Source organism: Podarcis bocagei (assembly GCF_964188305.1).
Source record: "Podarcis bocagei genome assembly, chromosome: 11".
Lineage (NCBI taxonomy): Eukaryota > Metazoa > Chordata > Lepidosauria > Squamata > Lacertidae > Podarcis > Podarcis bocagei.
In genome coordinates, this window is record NC_138136.1 from 1,092,733 (window position 1) to 1,112,321 (window position 19,589).

General features: G+C 48.2%; 1 protein-coding gene and 1 long non-coding RNA gene across 2 annotated transcripts in view; one reads left to right on the plus strand and one right to left on the minus strand.

Moving 5' to 3' along the window:
* The window catches only part of LOC308597894, a 208,707-nt gene that overhangs the window by 173,867 nt on the left and 15,251 nt on the right, over positions 1-19,589 (minus strand). The gene's annotated exons all lie outside the window — the stretch shown is intronic.
* TJP2 (tight junction protein 2) overlaps positions 5,199-19,589 on the plus strand; it is a 114,682-nt gene continuing 100,291 nt past the window's right edge. Inside the window, exon 1 of the mRNA XM_081213571.1 lies at positions 5,199-5,305. The gene's annotated coding sequence lies outside the window, so the exon portion shown is untranslated. The remainder of the gene's footprint in view (positions 5,306-19,589) is intronic.

A 19,589-nucleotide genomic window follows, 5' to 3' on the forward strand; every position in this document is an offset into this window, starting at 1 on the left:
ACCATCAGGAATGAATGAAACCTAAAGCAAGTGTCCCGTTTTAGCACAGAGCTCCTGTGGTGGCTGTGGGGTGTCAGGAGAAGCAGGGAAGGCACCAAGGCTTTTTGGAGCAGCAGAATAGCTAACTCTCCTGCGGTCAGGAGCTGTCAGGGGGCTGAATTTTTTCATCTCTAGCTGGTGCCACAGTCAGGACTGCCCCAGAACTTTAGCGGCATGTATGTTAAAGTTTTGAAGCCAACTCCAACCTTTTAGAAATAGATTGATTTTTTTTTGCCCTAATTCACCTCATGCCAACCAGTTGGCTTTCAATCACACCATAGATCATATTGTGTGATAACTTAATGCAAATAGCTGTGGGAGTTCCAAGTACCCATTTCCAGCATGCACACCCTTCCTTCTGTCATATTTGGTTGATATTTAAATGTTGTTGTTAATTGATTTTATATACTGCCCTATACCAGGAGGTCTCAGGGCAGTTCACACAACAAAATCATAATACAAAACCACAATATATATAATCAAAATAAAAACAACAACCCAATAGCACCCCCCCCCCCCAAAAAAGGGCATAGGATGTCATGTTCTCAGTCACGTTCTTGTTTGTTCTTTCACAGTGGCCCGAAGCGTTATGACTGGACTGGAAAAAACTGGGTTTATTCTCATGATGGAATCTCTCTTCATGAACTACTTGCAATGGAATTTTCTGTTGCATTAGAAACCAAATTAGACTTATCAGCTCTAGCACATGCTGGAAGAAAACATTCTTGATAATATCTATCGCAAAGAATTCAAAGACTTTGAACTTTGACACATAGTCTTCCCCTTTTTTGTAAATGTGTTAATCCAATTTTAAATTCTGCAGGATGTCTGTAAACTCACTTTTACTCTGCAACAATGTGAAAACAATTCCCACCCCGCTGCCGCCTGGTTTCTTAATGTGTTCAGGTATTTTCCATCCTCGTTTGGATTGCAGACACAGTCATTGCTGCCCAGCCTTTTAGCTAGAATTAAGGAGGGCATTTGGATGTCCTATTGAAGACAACTATTGTACTAAGCTCTCTCTTGGCTGCATTCAGGTCTTTTTCTAAACTGCATTATTCTCCATAACTAAAGATTTAAACCACATTGATAATGCTGAAAACCATTTCTGCAAAATGGTAGTATACTTGTAGGATTGCGATATTTATATTAGGCTTGCCAGCCCAGTGGAATACCTGTAAGAGTAGAATACCTGTTCTTTTTTCTTTTCTTTTCTTTTTTGTCAATAATTTTTAGTAGTTTTCAATTACAAAACTCCAAAGCAAATCTCATGATATGCATCTCAAATCGTAATCACAATCAAATAACAAATTATATAATTTGGATGGCCTCCCACTTGCTGGATTACAGGTTCAGTAATTCTTCCCCCCCCCCCCCTGCTTCCAAAGTCTTATTTATTCCAGTTGTATTCCAATCTTAATCATAGTCCCTTGTTCAACAGCTGCAGTTTGTGACTTCCATTCGTATTAACATTCAGTAATTTATTAATCCACAAGTGAATATCTATATCCCTTCGTCCTGCGTGCAATAATTATTTGTTCATTTTTTTTCTTCCCAAAAAGTTCTGTGTTGATCCAGTCATTCTCTCAATTATGATTACAATATATGTGCTTCAGCCTGGGGAAAGAGTTAACTGGAACCCCGCTAGAGCTCTAATGGGTCTCCAATTTCCCTTTCTTTGTCCATACAGATAAAGATGGCGCCCTGCCAAAGTGCATCTTGATGCATCTCCAAAATCCAATTTCTCTTACATTCCAAGATAACAACCTTCTCTTCTTCTCACCAAATACTGTATTGGCCTGAATATAAGCCTCACTTTCCCCCCAAATTCCGACCGTAAAAAGTAAAAGTGTGGCTTATATTCGCAACCTTACAGTATGCAGCCAGGAGTGTGGGGCAAACAGCGTCAGGAGCGCAGGAAAGCAGTGCCTATCCGCACTGACCCCTCTTGCTCTCCTGGCTTCAGCGAAAGCAACGCGAAGCCTCCGGAGCGCAGCGGGGCAGCTTGGATTTTCAGAAGACATTTGGCAGCTCTGGCTAATAACAACTCTCAGTCTGAAAATGGAACTATGCTTCTGACTATTTTTACAGATTATGAACTATGCCAATTCTGCTGTTCTCTAGAATGGTCTCTCCAAGCATGCAAAAATAAAACAAGAGGGAAGAAAAAGGAAGAACCAATGAGAATAGTTTTTAAAAATAAACTTTTGATGGACAGGTCTGGCCTTTAATCACTGAATTATTTTCTTGGAGCACTCCAACCACAGAAATTTGGAGGGGTTATAAACTATTTTTCACATGAATCTGTTCTCTTCCCCTGTGCAAGTCAATGGAGATCTCCATTCTACCTCCCAAAATGCTGAAGCTCACATCCCCAAGTGACTCTTGGAATAAGAGGGCCCTTAGCACAGGGTGTGTGTTGTGTGGGTGACATTTAGCCAATCTTTTCTGGGGCTCAGTGGTATTTTCCCCACCACCCTCTTTCTCCTTTGCAAGGCTTGTGGAGACCTCTCCCAGGAGATGAGGCTGTATCACCTAAACTACATTGGTGAAAGAAGCCTCCCCCCCCCCGCCCAACGCTTGGGTTGAAAAGGTAATAGCTAGAGAGTGATATTTTCCTCACCACATTGTTTCCTGGGGATCCATGCTCTTCCCCCCTCCCCCCCAACCATTCCTATTGTATCCCTTACACTGGCAAAGCCCTCCCCTGTGGGAGATACTGCAGTTATGAGTCTGACATTTGGTACACTTCATCCCCTCAGAAGGAGGGCTATGCCGGCAAATAGCATCCAATTCTGACAAAATGGGAAGTTAAAAGACTTGTCATTTGTATAACAAGCAAACTTTAAAGCTGCCCTGCACAAAAAATCTGGGTGTATCTGCCTTCAACCATTTGATATGCTAAATTTATGAGGGAAGTGGCTATGATTGCAAATTTCATTCACTTCTGTAACAAGAAAAAAGTTAAAGCCATTTTTAGATTCCCCATTATAGTGAAATGGATAAAAATGACCTTAATTTTTAATAGCTCTAATTTTTGTCCCAAATAACAAGTAGAAATGCCTGTCCCTGTTGTGTGGAAGAGCATTTATGTTGAGATAAGAAAGGTGCCCACAATCTGCACTTTCCAGAAGCAATCAAAAGCATTTTTGTTACAACAACTAGAAAAATTGGTCTCTACTAGGACTTTAGTCTTGTTTAACATACATTTGGTGTTTTCATGTTTTTAACTTTTTAACTGTAAATCGCCTTGAGACTGATCATTAATAAGCAGTAGTAAGCTTACCAAAACTACAGCTATGAGTCAAATCTTGTGGCCACAAGACTATCACTGGACTATCACTGGTTGTCAGTGATTCAAGCTGGAACTCTGACTTGCACCATCCAGGTCTTATATTCACTACAGTGGTACTTCGGGTTGCATACGCTTCAGGTTACAGACTCCGCTAACCCAGAAATATTACCTCGGGTTAAGAACTTTGCTTCAGGATGAGAACAGAAATTGTGCTCCTGCGGCGCGGCAGCAGGAGGCCCCATTAGCTAAAGTGGTGCTTCAGGTTAAGAACGGACCTCCAGAACGAATTAAGTTCTTAACCCGAGGTACCACTGTAGTTGTTTTGTTGCTTCAAACAGAACTCTCTGCTCTCAAATTGGAAAATGTTCTAATTGTGACTAATGCATATATGTAATAGGTAACCTCAGTAGAGGTTATTGTGCCAAACCTTGAGCAAACACAATAAGAGGAGGTCTCAAGGAAATTACGCTCTCGCTGAGCCAGGGAGAGGAAGAGGGAAAAAAATCGTAAGGCAGAAACATTAAACTATTTGGCCAATGTTAACAGAAAAAGTTCTGTGGCAGTCAGTGCCACCTCGGTTGCACAATGTTATTCAGGCATTTGGAATGAACATCAAGAAGAAATGTCAGGATAGTATTCAAGAGCCCATAGGTACACACACGCTCTGGGTGAGATCCGTACTCTGGGAAAATGGAGGACAGGGATTGTGCGTAGGGAGTTAGTTTATGATCAGTGTGTGCGGAAACTCCTCCCACCCTTCAGCTGTGCCTTAGGGCTCCTATATAGTTTCTAAGCTCAGACTCTTTGGAGGCTTCCATGTCTTGAATAAATAACTACACATAATGACTTGTTCCAAATTTATTCTGCCCCATTGATCTTGTTTAGCAGCTCAGCTATACAGCTCCAAATAAATCGTTTTGTGTTTTAAGTGTGATATGCAATGTGACACTAGATGATGATGGTGAGCCTTATGGAAAATTCAATGTATTTTAAAAGCATTTTCAAAATGATTTTTATGTGTGGGGATTCCACCTAGCAGTGCTTTTTTCTGGGGGGGGGGACACAGGGGTACACATACCCCTAAATGTTTTGTGAATCTAAGTTTGCCCTCATTGAGGGGCAGTATTTCAATATGAGTAGGAAAATAAGAGTACCCCTTTTAAGGAGGAAAAAAAAGGCACTGCCATCTAGGTTCCCTTCCCAGGGTGTAGTTTTGTGTTTGCTTCGATTCCCACTGCGTGGAACGGTTATGTGCAGAGTGAGCCAGCCACTTCCAGAAGCAGAGACCATGAGTATGTCGAATTATGCAAGGACACCGGAATAGCGCTGTCGGACCAGGCCAGCCCCCTCTTCTCGCAGGAGCCCGCCGTGGAAACTCCGCCGACAGCAGCTGGAATTGGGAAGCCGACGGACTCCCGCTGCGGCGGAGCTTCGCCCTCGTGACTACGAGTCACTTGGTCTGGTCCTCCGTGAATCGATCCAATCCACGTTGGTTTTAAAAAGAGGATGGGACTGTCTCTCGTGGGAGGGAGTTCCGCGGTTTAACTGCGCCGCATGAAGCAGTCCTGAGTCTTCCGCCATTCCGCTTCCTCGGAGGTCCAGCCCCGTTTCCCAGGCTCAGCGCCCAGAAGCGCGGGGCCCCTTCGAGCCGAGGGTCCGTTTCCACGCGGGGAGGACGGGGCGCGACGCTTCTGCTGCTGGCGCCCACGCGAGGGGAGCCTCGGGGGCCGTCGAACTCGACGCTTCCAGCTGCCAAGTCTCTCCGCTGAACTCCCAGCCCGCCGGCCCGGCCCCACGGCCGCGTTCTCTGAGGCGGGGCGCGGCGCTCACCTGCGCGCCCGCCTCCCCGGGGCATCCCGCCCCCTCGAAACAGGAAATCGCCGGAGTCGGAGCCGCGAGGAGCAGAGCGAAGGGCGCGCCTGGCCGAGTCGGGGTCCGGGCGGGGGCGAGGTCTCGGCGTCGCTGCTCCAGGTACGTCGGGGGGGGGGCTGCGCTCGGCCTCCCTCCGCTCCGGGCAGCGGGGCGCAGCTTCCCACGGGGACAACTTCGTGGACGGGCAGCGGGAGGGCTCCCCTTGGAGGGGCTGGCGCGGGAACCCAGGCGGCGCCTTCCTGCCCCCTTTCCCTCCGGACTGCGGGACTCGAGCCGGTTCGTCCGGTTTCCTGGCTGGCGGCGGCTTCCCGGCAGCAGGGGGCGCCCGCTCCTCTTTCCGCCCTCTCCCAGCTCGCGGGGTTGGGGCTGGAGGCCGAGGAGTGCCCAGGACTTCCCGGGCCCGGGCCGAGCCCTTGGCGCCGCAGGTTGGGCGGGCGGGGCGCTTCCAAGGGGCTTGCAGGAATTCGAATTGAAAGCTGATACTGTACATTAACATTGTTTTCTTTTGCAACTTATACGCTTATTACTTCTTGAAAGACCTTCGGTTTTTCAGGTGATGCGCTTCTCCTATTTTCAGATATCATTGATTAATTTTGCGAAACTTAAGTTTGTTTGGGGCTGAAACATGTTTCTGTTGGAGTCAAAAGGATATTTTTTCAAGCCATTTTGAGCGGGGAAGTTCAGGGCCGGGAGCAAGGGAGTCCCCCTTCATCCGCACCACAATTGTCTTGGGTAGAAGGCTTCTTTGGAGCGCAATGACAACGGAGGAGGGGGGATTCCAAGGTGGTGTGCTCTGTTCTATACATCCTGTGTCATGCTGGTTTGTTTTATTTATTTTTTATTTAACAGACTCTATATACACTTAGTCAGCAAAGAGCTCTAAGTAATGTACAACATGAGAAAGCTTTTTAAAAAGATACTGTACTGAAAAAATCAAACATTGAAAAGATGTTGACATAACATTCATCAACATATAAATAACATCAGCAGTTTTAAAACAAATTACATAATAAAATTATATGTCTGTGTGGGCTTGCCTTAAACAAAGTGTTCAGCAGTCACCAACACACTGAAGGAGTCTGCATTAATGTTAGCATTGCACTCTGCAGAACTGATTTCTTGCAGGTGCAGGTCAGACATTATGTTAGAAGAGACCTCAAAGGTCGTCTGGTCCAGCTTCTATCTGTTGCCTGAAATCCACTTGGGCAATTCCAGCCAAAGACAGGTGTAGCTGTTCAGTCAAAACACCTTATAATTGGTACCCATTAGCTCAGGTCCATTCATCCGGAACAACTGAGAACACAATTGTGTGAATGTGTGTCTTCTTTCTTTCCTTTATATTTTGCTAAAAGCAGCTGTGGGAGCGTATGTGTCTGGTGAGACTTATTGCTGCAGCATGGCCGGGGGGGGGGGGCAACTCTTTCCCCCAACGCTGGTTCCTCAGTGCATTTCCTCTCCACAGCCCAGCGCCACCCAGAGCAAACACACAGGCAAATAAAGGGAGGCGGTTTAGATTGGGGACATGGCATAAGGGCAGATCCCAAATAGATCCCTCCTTTCAACCGCTTTTAGCAGCAGCAAGAAGAACAACAACTCTAAAAGGCATGCATTCATGCATGTCCAGTCAGTGTCACGTCTTGTTCAGGCCTGAAGCTGTTCTGTAGTTCTGAGCAATCTCTCTCAGATTGTTGCAAAGCCCTGAACTCACTAGGCCAGGGATGAGGAACTTTTTTCAGTCTGAGGGTTTGGGCAACTTTCTGGGAGCAGAGTAGTAAACCTGTCCTCGTCCAGGCAAGCAGGAGACATTATCGGGATGCAAGGACTTTCTCCAGCCAGGGCAGTGGAAGGGGGAGAAACACTTGGAAGGGGTCTGGAGTAGGGCCGCAGAGTGGATTGGCGAGGCAGCAGAAGTGGCCTGGGGAAAGTCCCTCTGAGTGCAGAGAGAGAGAGGTTTGGAGAACTGCATTTGGGCCTCACGACAGCGCTCCCCCCCCCCGACCAAGTACAGTCATGTGTTATTCAGTTTGTGTTCTCCATCTTCTAAAATATTGCTAGTCCACTGAAATATACTCAGAGTCGCAAAGTGATTTCATGCTCTTTATTCAGCTCATAGTGGTGAGGAGGAATGAATGAAAGCCCCCTCACAGTATCTGCTTTATATACATTATTTACACAATGGGCTGCACATGATTGGCTAATTCCGGAATTCTACTGTAAGCCAATCAGGTTGTGGATTCACTTCTATCTGGAGCAGGATTGGGTGGTTCCTGCCAACCAATCATACTGCTGCATTGTTCTAGGACCAATCAGACTGCTGCATTCTGAATCCTATTGTTCTAGGACCAATCAGACTGCTGCAGTTTGGATCCTATTCCACTCAGTACATAACACCCCTCCCCTCTAAGTTCCAGTCCTGCCCGGGAGGTCGCATTCATAGTCCTCGAGGTATGCCGGCGGCCTACGTGTGCGTTGCGGCCTGGGGTGTTCCCTGGTCCGGGCTCCAGGTTCTGGCTCGTGTTCCAAGGATGCTGGCTGTGATGGGGCTGTTTGGTCTGGTGCAACCGGCTCACTCAGTCGTGGTTCTGGTTCCGGTGTCCTTTCGGCCTTGTGGGTCCTCTCTGATTCTGCTCTCCTGCTGATTCTGCCTCTCCTGCTGGCTCCTCCTGCTCTATGGGCCTCACTGCCCCTCTCTTCCCTTGGGACTCCTCTGACCTGTCCTCCTCCTGGTTTTCTCCTGGGAATCGTCACCGTATCTGGTTGCAGTGGCGGCGCCAGCATTGCCCCCCCACCCCGTTAGCACCTCTTACGACACGGGGCCAGTGACCCTGGTGACTGTGGCGGGTACCCATGCTGGGCCTGCCCCAAAATTCTTTGCGTACACTGAGTCCTGGGCCACGAAGGTCAGGGGGTTCCTGCCTTCCCCCACCACTACCTCATCCTGAGCTCTATCGGGGTGAAGGCGGTCCAATCTGATTGCAAGGCGCCGACCCATTAGTAGTTCAGCGGGGCTCCGGCCAGTCGTTGAGCTGGGGTTGCTGTGCTGTGCTAGAAGGAATGTGGCAAGGCGGTACTCCCAGTCCCCTTGCGTCATGCTGCGAAGGGTGTCCTTGGTGGTCCGCACCATGCGTTCTGCTTGGCCATTGGTGGCAGGGTGGAACGGCACCGAACGGATGTGGCGGATGGCGTTCTGCGCTGTGAAGGTTTGGAATTCCCCTGATGTAAATGCAGTCCCGTTGTCTGAGACGAGAGTGTCAGGGAGCCCGTGGGTTGCAGACAGCCTGCGTAGTACCCGGATGGCTGCGGACGTGGAAGTGGACGGTACCAGTGCGACTTCCAGCCATTTTGTGTAGGAGTCCACCACTATGAAGAACGTTTTCCCCTGAAAGGCGCCAGCGAAGTCCACATGCAGGCGTGACCATGGTGCTCGGGCGGACTCCCAGGACTGGACTGGGGCCCTTGGGGGATCTGGGCGGGATTCTTGGCAGGCCTGGCAGTGTTTGACCCAGGCCTCTATCTCTCCATCAATCCCTGGCCACCACACATAACTCCTGGCAAGGGCCTTCATTCTTACTACCCCTGGATGTGTCTCGTGTAGGGCTGTGAGGACCCTTTTGTGGAGGGGCTGGGGAACAACGACTCTGCTTCCCCATAACAGGCACCCCTTGTGGGCTGACAGTTCATGTTTGCGGGTTGTGTAGCCGGCGAATTCTGGCCCGGGGCTCCTGCTGGGCCATCCCCTCCACACCCAGTCCAGGACCCGGGAGATGACCCTATCTTTCTTGGAATGGTGTGCAACTTCTTGTGCCTGAATGGGGCGGTCGGGAAGCAGCTCCAGGCTCATAACCTCTTGTGCAGGTGCTGGGTCAGGGCCTGTTTCCGGTAGTGGTAGCCTGCTGAGGGCGTCCGCATGGCCCATCGCCTTCCCAGGTCGGTGAATCAGTGCATACTGGTAGCTGGCAAGGAAAATTGACCACCTGAGGACGCGAGGAGACAGCACTTGGGGGGTCTGCTTTTCAGGGGCAAACAAGCCAAGCAACGGCTTGTGGTCAGTCACCACGGTGAAGGGCCGCCCGTACAAGAAATCATGGAATTGTTTTACTCCCTTCACGATTGCCAGACCCTCCTTGTCGATTTGCGAGTAGTTCCGCTCGGTTGCGCTGAGTGTCTGGGAAAAGTACGCCACCGGTACCTCTCTTCCATCCGGGAGTTGGTGCCCCAGGACAGCGCCAATGCCATAGGGTGAGGCGTCGCATGCTAGTACCACCGGCAGCCTCTCGTCGAAGTGTGCCAAGACCGAGTTTGAGACAAGCAAGTCCTTGACTGCCTGGAATGCGGCCTCCTGGTGCTGGCCCCACACCCAAGGCGCCCGCTTGTCCAGGAGTCTGTGTAGGGGCTCTGCTACTGCCGCCTTGTGGGGGAGGAAGGAATGGTAAAAGTTCAATAGTCCCAAGAAGGCCTGAAGTTCAGTCTTGCTCTTGGGCGCTGGGGCATCACAAATGGCCCGTACCTTGTCCCCAGTCGGGTGGACCCCTTCTGCGTCCACCATAAATCCCAGAAAGTCCACCTGAGGCACTCCTAGTAGACATTTTTCCCGCTTCACCTTGAGACCCGCCGTCTGGAAACGGTGCAGAACGGTGTGGAGGCGGTCCTCAAACTCCTCTGGTGTGGGCCCGGCAATCAACACATCATCAAAGAAGGGGGTGACGCCAGGAATCCCTTTAAGGAGAGAGTCCATTAGATTCTGGAATATGCCTGGTGCCACGCTGACACCGAATTGCAGCCGCTTTACCCTGAACGCTCCTCTGTGCGTCACAATCGTATGTGCCTCTGCTGTGGCCTCATCTACTGGCAGCTGTTGATATGCTTGGGCCAAGTCCAGCTTACCAAAAATTTTCGACCCAGCCAGGGTGGCAAGGACATGGCTGACCACTGGCACTGGGTATGCGTGGGCCGTGAGGGCCTTGTTTATGGTACATTTGTAGTCTGCACAGATGCGGACCGAACCATTAGGCTTGACGGGTGTGACGATTGGGGTTTCCCAGGGGGCATTAGGCACCGGCTCCAGCACTCCTTGCTCCACGAGTCGGTCCAATTCCTCGTCTAGACGGGGTTTCAAGGCGAACGGGACCCGGCGGGCCTTGAGCCTGACCGGTCGTACTGTGGGGTCAAGCTGTAGCGCAATGGGGGGGCCCGTATACTGTCCCAATTTCCCATCGAAAACCCCTGGAAATTCCTTGCATATGGCGTCCACGTCCACTTGTAAGCTAGTGTGGTTCACCCCGGTGACAGCTAGCCCCAGTGGTCCAAACCATGCCAATCCCAGTAAGCTAATGTAGGGGCCCTTGACCACAAGCAAGTCCAGTTGCCGCGTCCGCCCTTGGTATTGCACCCTGAAGGTCCCCACCCCCATTGTGGGGACCTTACATTTCTGGAAGTCCCGTAGGGTGAATGGGGCCGGCCTGAGTTTGGGACCCCCAGTAGGACACAGTTTCCTTAAGGTCCTTGCCGAGATTATGGATAGAGTTGAACCCGTGTCAAGCTCCATGCGGCATGGGGCCCCCTCTATCTGTACCTCTACATAAATTTTCTCTACGTTGGGGTGGGGCAACTGGTATACCTGGCAGTCCGTGAGCTCCGTCGAGTTGCCTTGGTGCGTTGGGCCCCGGGACCTGGGGCTCTTGGATTGGTCATCTGATGCCTGGTGTCGGGTGGGCCGAGCCTGACACACCCGGGCGATGTGTCCCGATTTTCTGCACTGCCTGCACTCTGCGTTGCGGAAACGGCAGGTCCTCCTCTCGTGACTCTCCCCGCAGCTTGCGCAGTTCCCTCCTTCTCGTCGAGGCAGCTGTGGTCTGTTCGCTGTTTGAGTGCGCTGCTGTACTCGGTGCACCTCCTCCCTGTCGGATCCTGAGTCGTCGGTGAGGTCTTCATGGTGGACCCTCGGTTGGGATGGCAGGCTCGGCCGTGCCTCTTGCGTCGACCTCTCGGCAGCTTCCGTTGCCAGGGCCTCCTCCAGAGCGACCTGGAACATTAGGTCCTTCTTAGCGTAGAGGCGTCGTTGCAGCTTCTCATCCTTCAGGCCACCGACGAAGCGGTCACGGAGCATGTTCTCCAGCTCTGAGAAGTTGCAGAACCGGGCGGCTTGGCGGAGAGAGGTCACAAACCCAGTTATGGTTTCCCCAGGGGCTTGCCGCTTTGCGTAGAAGGCATTTCGATGAGCCACCACTGAGGGCTGCGGCGAAAAGTGCCCCTTCAGCTGTTCCATTATTGTTTTGTATGGAACAGTAGCGACGTCTTCAGGCGCAAGGAGAGCCCGGGCAATTTCAAACGTCTCCTCTCCGCAGACGCTGAAGAATATCGCCCTCTTCTTGGCGTCTTCTTCGTCGGTGACCCCTTTGGCTTCTAGGAGGAAGGTGAAACGGGAGGTGTACGCTTCCCAGTCTCCAGATGCTGGGTTGAATGGTGAGAAGCTGCTGTCGGTTGCCATTCTGAGTTCCTTGTGTCCCGGAGCTGAAGCCTGGATACACGGTGCGAGGCAGTGGTGCGGCAGGTGGCGGTGCTGCGGTGCTGTGTGTGGCAGTCAGCTCAGCGGGATCCCACCTTCATCGCCAGTGAAATATACTCAGAGTCACAAAGTGATTTCATGCTCTTTATTCAGCTCATAGTGGTGAGGAGGAATGAATGAAAGTCCCCTCACAGTATCTGCTTTATATACATTATTTACACAATGGGCTGCACATGATTATATACATTATTTACACAATGGGCTGCACAATCCGGAATTCTACTGTAAGCCAATCAGGTTGTGGATTCACTTCTATCTGGAGCAGGATTGGGTGGTTCCTGCCAACCAATCATACTGCTGCATTGTTCTTGGACCAATCAGACTGCTGCATTCTGAATCCTATTGTTCTAGGACCAATCAGACTGCTGCATTTTGGATCCTATTGTTCTAGGACCAATCAGACTGCTGCAGTTTGGATCCTATTCCACTCACTACATAACATCCACCTTAGAGGATGGATAGGATGGCAACTAGGAGGCTCTGTGCCCTTGGGAAATGCCCACTTGAGCACCCAGATGATTGCTTTCTGGGTTCCATCTGGGCTGCGTCCTGAGCGAGGGCTCAAGGTGCCCTTGCTAGTTAGGCAACTGCCTTGTCAACATGCGTAGTTCCATATGATCCCCACATAAAAACTGCTTGTGGTCAGCAGAGTTTCTGCTAGCAGAATGCTTTAAGGAGGAGGCTGTACGTGTGCCTTTTTCAGTGAGTAGGGGAGAGACGATGAACCATGCAACAGATCATTAAAAACCCAGAAATTCCTGTCTGTATTAGAATAAAATCTTAAGTTCTTCCTAACAGGTCTGTCCAGTTTTTTAAACACTGGGGAAATAGTGCAGGGTTGGTTCCTGCCTTATTTATTAATGATGGGGCCACAGCAGAAACTCAGAAACAATAGACAAGCCAATGTTCAAGGCCTTTTTTCTTTTTCTTTTTTCCTTACCTGCCAAGATCTTTAATTTTGTTCTGACAGGAAGCCTCAATATTAGACCAGGCAGTGCAAATGTCCTGGGTCTGACATTTCTATCTTGCTTGTGGGTAATTGAATGCGGCCTTTGCATTTAATCCCCAGAGCATTGAACTTTGAGCTTTTTAATGGTAGCCTGAATAAGTAAATGCGCAAAAGAATCCTGATAGAGGAGTCTGGAAAAGTTTTATTTTTTCTCAACTTTAATTTGGGGTTGGATGGAGGGAGTAAAAAACTCAGTGCTGCCAAGTCAGCTGTTAAGTACTTCATAAAATGGAATGATTACATATTTTACCATGTACAAGATAGCTCTCTCACTTTGGTTTTTTTGTTTTTGTTTTGTTCAGCTAACATAATTTTCTACCATGTGTGTTTTTCTTAACTTTTAATCATTGTGATTTGAAGTCTCACCTTGCAGTACTTCCATAATAATTCTTTTTTTAAAAATAATATTTATTACTTTTAAACCTTACAAAAAGAAGAAAGGCAAAAAAAGAAGAAAAAACATACAGTACAATATATAAACAATACACAACACAACATTAACACATTAAACAAAACAAAAGCAAAAACAATTCAAAAAACACACATCATACCATCTCAATATCCTCTCTTTCATTCCCTTGTTTCATCAACCTCCTCTCACCTCCCTTTTTGTATTCCATTTCTATTAATTATTTCAGCAAATCCTTTCCATCTTTCTCTATTTTCTGTCATATGGTTATCTTAACATATTTTAACCTTATTTTCCATTAAAACTATAATACTTATTTATGCTTAATTCCTTAAAACATTTCTACTAAAGCCATATAATTTCCTTCCAACATTTTTCTAACACTCATTTATTTTACATTATTTCCATATATAAATTTTAAACTTTTTCCAATATTCTTCCACCGTCTCTTCTCCCTGGTCTCGGATTCTGCCAGTCCTTTCCGTCAATTCCATATAGTCCATCAACCTGGTGATTTTCTGTCCAAGGCTCTTAACTCTTTTCCAAGTCCCTTCTGCGAGTCTTCTTCATGTTTATACATGCACTTTACTTTGTCTTATCCTGATCTTCTTCTTATTTTCCTTCCTTTGATGCTGAAAGGTAAATCTCGGGGAAATTCCCACTTGACAATGTTTTTATTCCTTCTCAACAAATCAGCCAAATCTCCATAGTTAAAAGTAAAATTCACAAGATATTTCCAGTCGCATTTCAAAGTTCCTCCAAATCTGGCAGTCTCCACAACTCCAGTCTCCTCCTGACCCAAGTCCAGGTCCCAAAGGTCAATAAATCCCTGCATGAAGGGATCTATCCAACTTCCCTTCTCCAGTCCAAGAGGGGCTTCAATCCTCACAGTCTGGCTTTCTCTAAATTCAGTCGTAACAGGCATCCACTTATAGTCATCAAATTGCATCTGTGAGGCTGGGGCTCTAACAACTTTCTCCCCCGCCTTCTCCTCAATTTGCCATGTCAAAGTAGATCCCTGTATCGATTCCTGAGTAGTTTCTGTATTAATATTCACTTTTTCTCCCAAGTTGGTCACTTTTTGTTCCAAGTTATCAATTTTTATAATCATCACATCCGTCTTCCTATGGAGCTGTTCCAGTGAGTCATTAATCTTACATAATGCAACCACTAAGGCTTTTTCTGTCAACATTCTTAGCGGTCCAAGGTCAATCCCAGATTCTCTCACGGTCTTGTCTTACAGCTGGAAATTTCCCCAGCTCCGCTCATGTAACAATTTCAAAGGCTTCCTCTAGGGGGAAACAATTTCTATTTGTATCAATCCTTTTAAGCACAGTTCCAACAATAAAACTAGTTTCAATTTTCAATTACATTTACTCCTTTTTAAACGCAGAAGGAGACAATGGAAACAATGTATTTCTCTTATTTAACTTACTGTCAACAAACGATCTATTCATAGTCAATGAGCATATCCAAAACTTCAGTCTTACTAGCAGCCCGTTTCCAGGTTCAGAGCGGTGGTAATTTGACTTTCTTCACTCTCTCCTGCAGGCTTACGAGGTCTAAAAATTCCCCCCTCTCCTCCTGCTTCCAAGGGGGGTTTGATGATTTTAGCCGATGGAAGTTTAATCCTTTATGAAAAGCTTTCCAAGACTTTAGCTTGCAGCCTTTTTTGCTTCAGTCTATTTACAAAAGGGGAAGGCAGACTTCATGTTTGAAACCTCCCCGTTTCGGTACCAAATTAAGACGTTTAAAAATCCAATTTTCCGTTCTACTCACGGGTAGTTGTTTTAAAATCAAATTGTCCACAGGAAAAAGTCAGCGCTCTCCGGCAACAGCAATGCGGCTTCACTCCGTGAAAGAAGCAGTCAATTCGAAGCACCGCGCCACTCACCCCACGTCGCTCTGGATCCCCGAAACCGGGTTTCCCCATGAGTAGGGGAGGCGCAAAAGGTGCCAGCCGAATCCCATGTTCACAGGCTTCTCCCGCCTGTGATTTTTTTGTGGGTCCCCGCCTTCGCCATGGCGGCCAGACCTTAATTTCCACAAAGCGAATTCCTCCCGATCAGAGGAATTCAGCCATTACTGGAGGCGCTAGCCCGGAAGTCCCATAATAATTCTTTTTAAAGGACTTTAAATCTTGGATTTGCTATTGGAATTTTAATACAAGCATTTGGATAGAACTAAAAAATGGCTTAATTTGTTTCCAGAATGGCAAAAATCCAAATTACCTGGGAGTAAGCTCCACACCTGGGAAAGGAGTACGACAAGGCTGTATATTGTCTCCCTGCTTATTTAACTTATATGCAGAATTCATCATGCGAAAGGCTGGACTGGATGAATCCCAAACCGGAATTAAGATTGCTGGAAGAAATATCAACAACCTCAGATATGCAGATGACACAACCTTGATGGCAGAAAGTGAGGAGGAATCAAAGAACCTTTTAATGAGGGTGAAAGAGGAGAGCGCAAAATATGGTCTGAAGCTCAACATCAAAAAACTGAAGATCATGGCCACTGGTCCCATCACCTCCTGGCAAATAGAAGGGGAAGAAATGGAGGCAGTGAGAGATTTTACTTTCTGGGGCTCCATGATCACTGCAGATGGTGACAGCAGCCATGAAATTAAAAGACGCCTGCTTCTTGGGAGAAAAGCCATGACAAACCTAGACAGCATCTTAAAAAGCAGAGACATCACCTTGCCAACAAAGGTCAGTATAGTTAAAGCTATGGTTTTCCCAGTAGTGATGAATGGAAGTGAGACCTGGACCATCAAGAAGCCTGATTGCCGAAGAATTGATGCTTTTGAATTATGGTGCTGGAGGAGACTCTTGAGAGTCCCATGGACTGCAAGAAGATCAAATCTCTCCATTCTGAAGGAAATCAGCCCTGAGTGCTCACTGGAAAGACAGATCGTGAAGCTGAGGCTCCAATACTTTGGCCACCTCATGAGAAGAGAAGACTCTCTGGAAAAGACCCTGATGTTGGGAAAGATGGAGGGCACAAGGAGAAGGGGACAACAGAGGACGAGATGGTGGGACAGTGTTCTCGAAGCTACCAGCATGAGTTTGACCAAACTGTGGGAGGCAGTGGAAGACAGGAGTGCCTGGTGTGCTGTGGTCCATGGGGTCATGAACAGTCGGACACAACTAAAAGACTAAACAACAACAGACTTCTGGGTTGGTGCCTCCGGCAATGGTGGAATTCCTCTGATCGGGAGGAATTTGCCCCTGGGAATTTGGGTCTGTACCGCCACGGCGAAGGCGGAGACCCATAAAAATCACAGGCGGGAGAAGCCTGTGAACATGGGATTCGACGGGCACCTTTAGCGCCTCCCCTACTCGCGGGGAAGCCCGGTTTCGGGGATCCGGAGCGACGTGGGGTGAGCGGCGCGGTGCTTCGAATCGTCTGCTTCTTCCATGGAGCGAAGCCGCATAGCTGTTGCCGGAGAGCACTGACTTTTTCCTGTGGACAATTTGACTCTAAAGTAATTTCCCGTGAGTAGAGCTGAAGTGGGGGAATTAGATTTTTTAACGTTTAATTTGGCATCGAAACGGGGAGGTTCAATACAGGAAGTCCGCCTCCCCTTTTGTAAATAAACTAAAGCAATGAGCCTGCAAGCTGAAGTCTTGGAAAGCCTTTTGTAAAAAGGCTAAATCTCCATCGGCAAAGAATTTAACCCCCCTTTGGAGACAGGAGAAGAGGGGGGAAGTGGTGGACTGAATATGCCTGTAGGAGAGAGTCAAGAGAGTTAAAATACCGCCGCTCAGACCCTGGAAACGGGCTGCTAGTAGGATCGATGTCTTTTGGAATCGTCATTGACAGCGTTTAGAACGTTCATTGACAGGTAGCTAAACAAGAGAATACATTGTTTCTACTGTCTCCGGCTTTTTTTTTTTTTAAAAAAAGGAGTAAAAGTAACTGAAAACTGAAACTAACTTTGGATTATTGGAACATTGTTTAAAAGAGGACAGTACTGACTAATACAAATAGAAACTGTTTTCCCCTAGTGGAAGCTTTTGAAATTGGTTGCTCTACAGGAGCTGGGCTAGGGGAATTTCCAGCTGCAAGATAAAGAATTGTGAGGCTCTGGGATTGACCTTGAATCTCTTAAGTGTTATGGCAAATGGAAAGGAAAAAACAGACGGAATGTCGACAGAAGAGGCCTTAGAGGTCATATTAGTGAAAATAAACAATTCGCTGGAACAGCTTCACAAGAAAACAGACGTGATAAATGTGAAAGTGGATGCTGCAAATATTAAAATAGACTTAATTGCAGAAAGTTTAAATAATCTGGGACAAAAGGTGAATACCAATACAGAAACCATCCAGAAATTGATACAGGAATCTACTCTGATACGGCAAACTGCGGATGAAGTCAAGGAGAAAACCCTTGCTGCTGAATGTAAAGCAATACAACTGGAGAGAGAGAGAGTCCCATCCATACAAGGACAACTTGATGAACATAAGCTGACATTTGTTATGATTGAACTTAAAGAGAAACAGGTGAATTTGAGGATCAGAGCCCTACCTGAGGAAAAGGAAAGCTTGACAGTTTCAGGAGGAGACAGGACTAACATCGGTTGAGAAAGAGAGGTATTTGGGGGTTAGTATGACCGCCAGAAATGTGAATTTATTCAAGGATAACAGTGAAGGACGTTGGATTGAAGAGAAGGGGGATTTGGAAATATGGACAAATCTGAAGTTGTTATTGTTGGGCCGAGTTGCTGTGGTGGGGATGAGGGTTGCTGTGATGTCGGGGATGTTGCTTTTGTTTCAAACATTGCAAGCTTTGGATGGAATGGATTGTTTCAGGAGGTGGCAGAGGGACGTCTCTAGATTTGTTTGGCAGGGCAGGAAGCCTCGAGTAAAATTTAAGATATTGACGGATGCTAAAGAAGGAGGTGGACTTGCCCTGCCAGACCCCTAAACTTTGTTGTGAACCATCTGCTTTTTGCTGGCTGAGAGAATGGTTGCTTCTTGAAAGCACTGAAGTGTCGGATAATGGCAGATGAAGTTGATGGACTATATGGAATTGGCAGAAATGACTGGCAAGATCCGAGACCAGGGAGAAGAGTCGGGGGAAGAAGACTGGAAAAAGTTTAAAGACTATTTATAGAAATATTGTAAAATTAATTGTCAGGGATTTAGGAGCAGAGGCAAGGCCAAGGGAGGAAACAGAGAGCGAAGGGGAGGAGGCAGAAGAAAAGATGAGTGATGACGACGACCCGAGATCTCCTAGTCTTTCCAGTGAATCAGAGGATTCACAGAAAGGAGCACCAGTGGCCAGGGCAAGGGGGGAGTCTAGGGGGGCACCCCAGGAAGATAGAGCCAGAGGGGACTCAGGGGAGAGCAGTTGGAAATCGGGACCAGCGTCACCGCCAGGGAGCAGGGAAGAAGAAGGGAGCCAGGGGGCAAGCGCTGGCAGCTCACCACAGGAGGGAGGGCATGAGTCAGGAGTGGCCACACCTCCATCGGGGAGCGAAGAAACGGTTAAGAGGAAAGTGGAAGGTTGGGCGCGCGCGCCAAGTTCAAATGCAGAGGAAGGCGGCGCAGTAAGCAGCCCGGAAAGGGAACCAGGTCCTAAAGCCCGGCGCAAGGAGGCAGGAGGGTCCGGGTCAGCGTCAGAAGAATCCAGGAAGGAAGAAACCCCGGGGGGTAGAGGGACCCAGAGGAGGACAGTCAGGCGGAAAAGGTGGAGCAGGGCTAGGATATTAAGTTGGTGCACAAGGGGCGGAGACTCAGACGGAGCTTCGCCGATCTAGCTACTAGACGTAGAGTTGCGCGCAGCAGCGTGAGAATGGAAACTGCAATTCAATAAAGACTTTTACTTAATGATCGCTGGCTAGCGTGATCCTCTGTGAGCTAGGATCTTCAAGCAGCTCTGACAGTAAGCTCCGTCTCTCTCAATTGTGGGCATCTACAACCTCGAGGAGGGGAGAGAAGCAGGTGCCCACTAGCGAGCTCACGAACGGCAGACGACATGACGGCTGAGCAGCAGATAGAGGAACTCAGAAAAGCAGTGGCACAACTGAATGCCGAGGCTCTCGCATCCAGGAAGAGAGAGGAGGAGGCAGCTGCCGCCTGCAGGGATCTCCAGGTCAGGTTAGATGTGCTGACAAAGCAGACACCCCGGCAGGAGGGAATTGGGTTGGCGAGACGCACAGGCGGGCTGGTCTCTCACTTCGATGGGAACCTGCAACAGTATCCCAACTTTAGAGCAGACGTACTGTGCGCACTGCAACTGCTGCATAAAGACTTTAGAGATGAGCAAGAGAGAGTGGGATTCATCATGTCTCATTTGCATGGGGATGCTAAAGCATGGCTACGCAATTTATGGAGAGATAAGGATCCGGCGCTCCAGAATGCAGATGCCTTTATTAAAGCGATGGATGGGTGT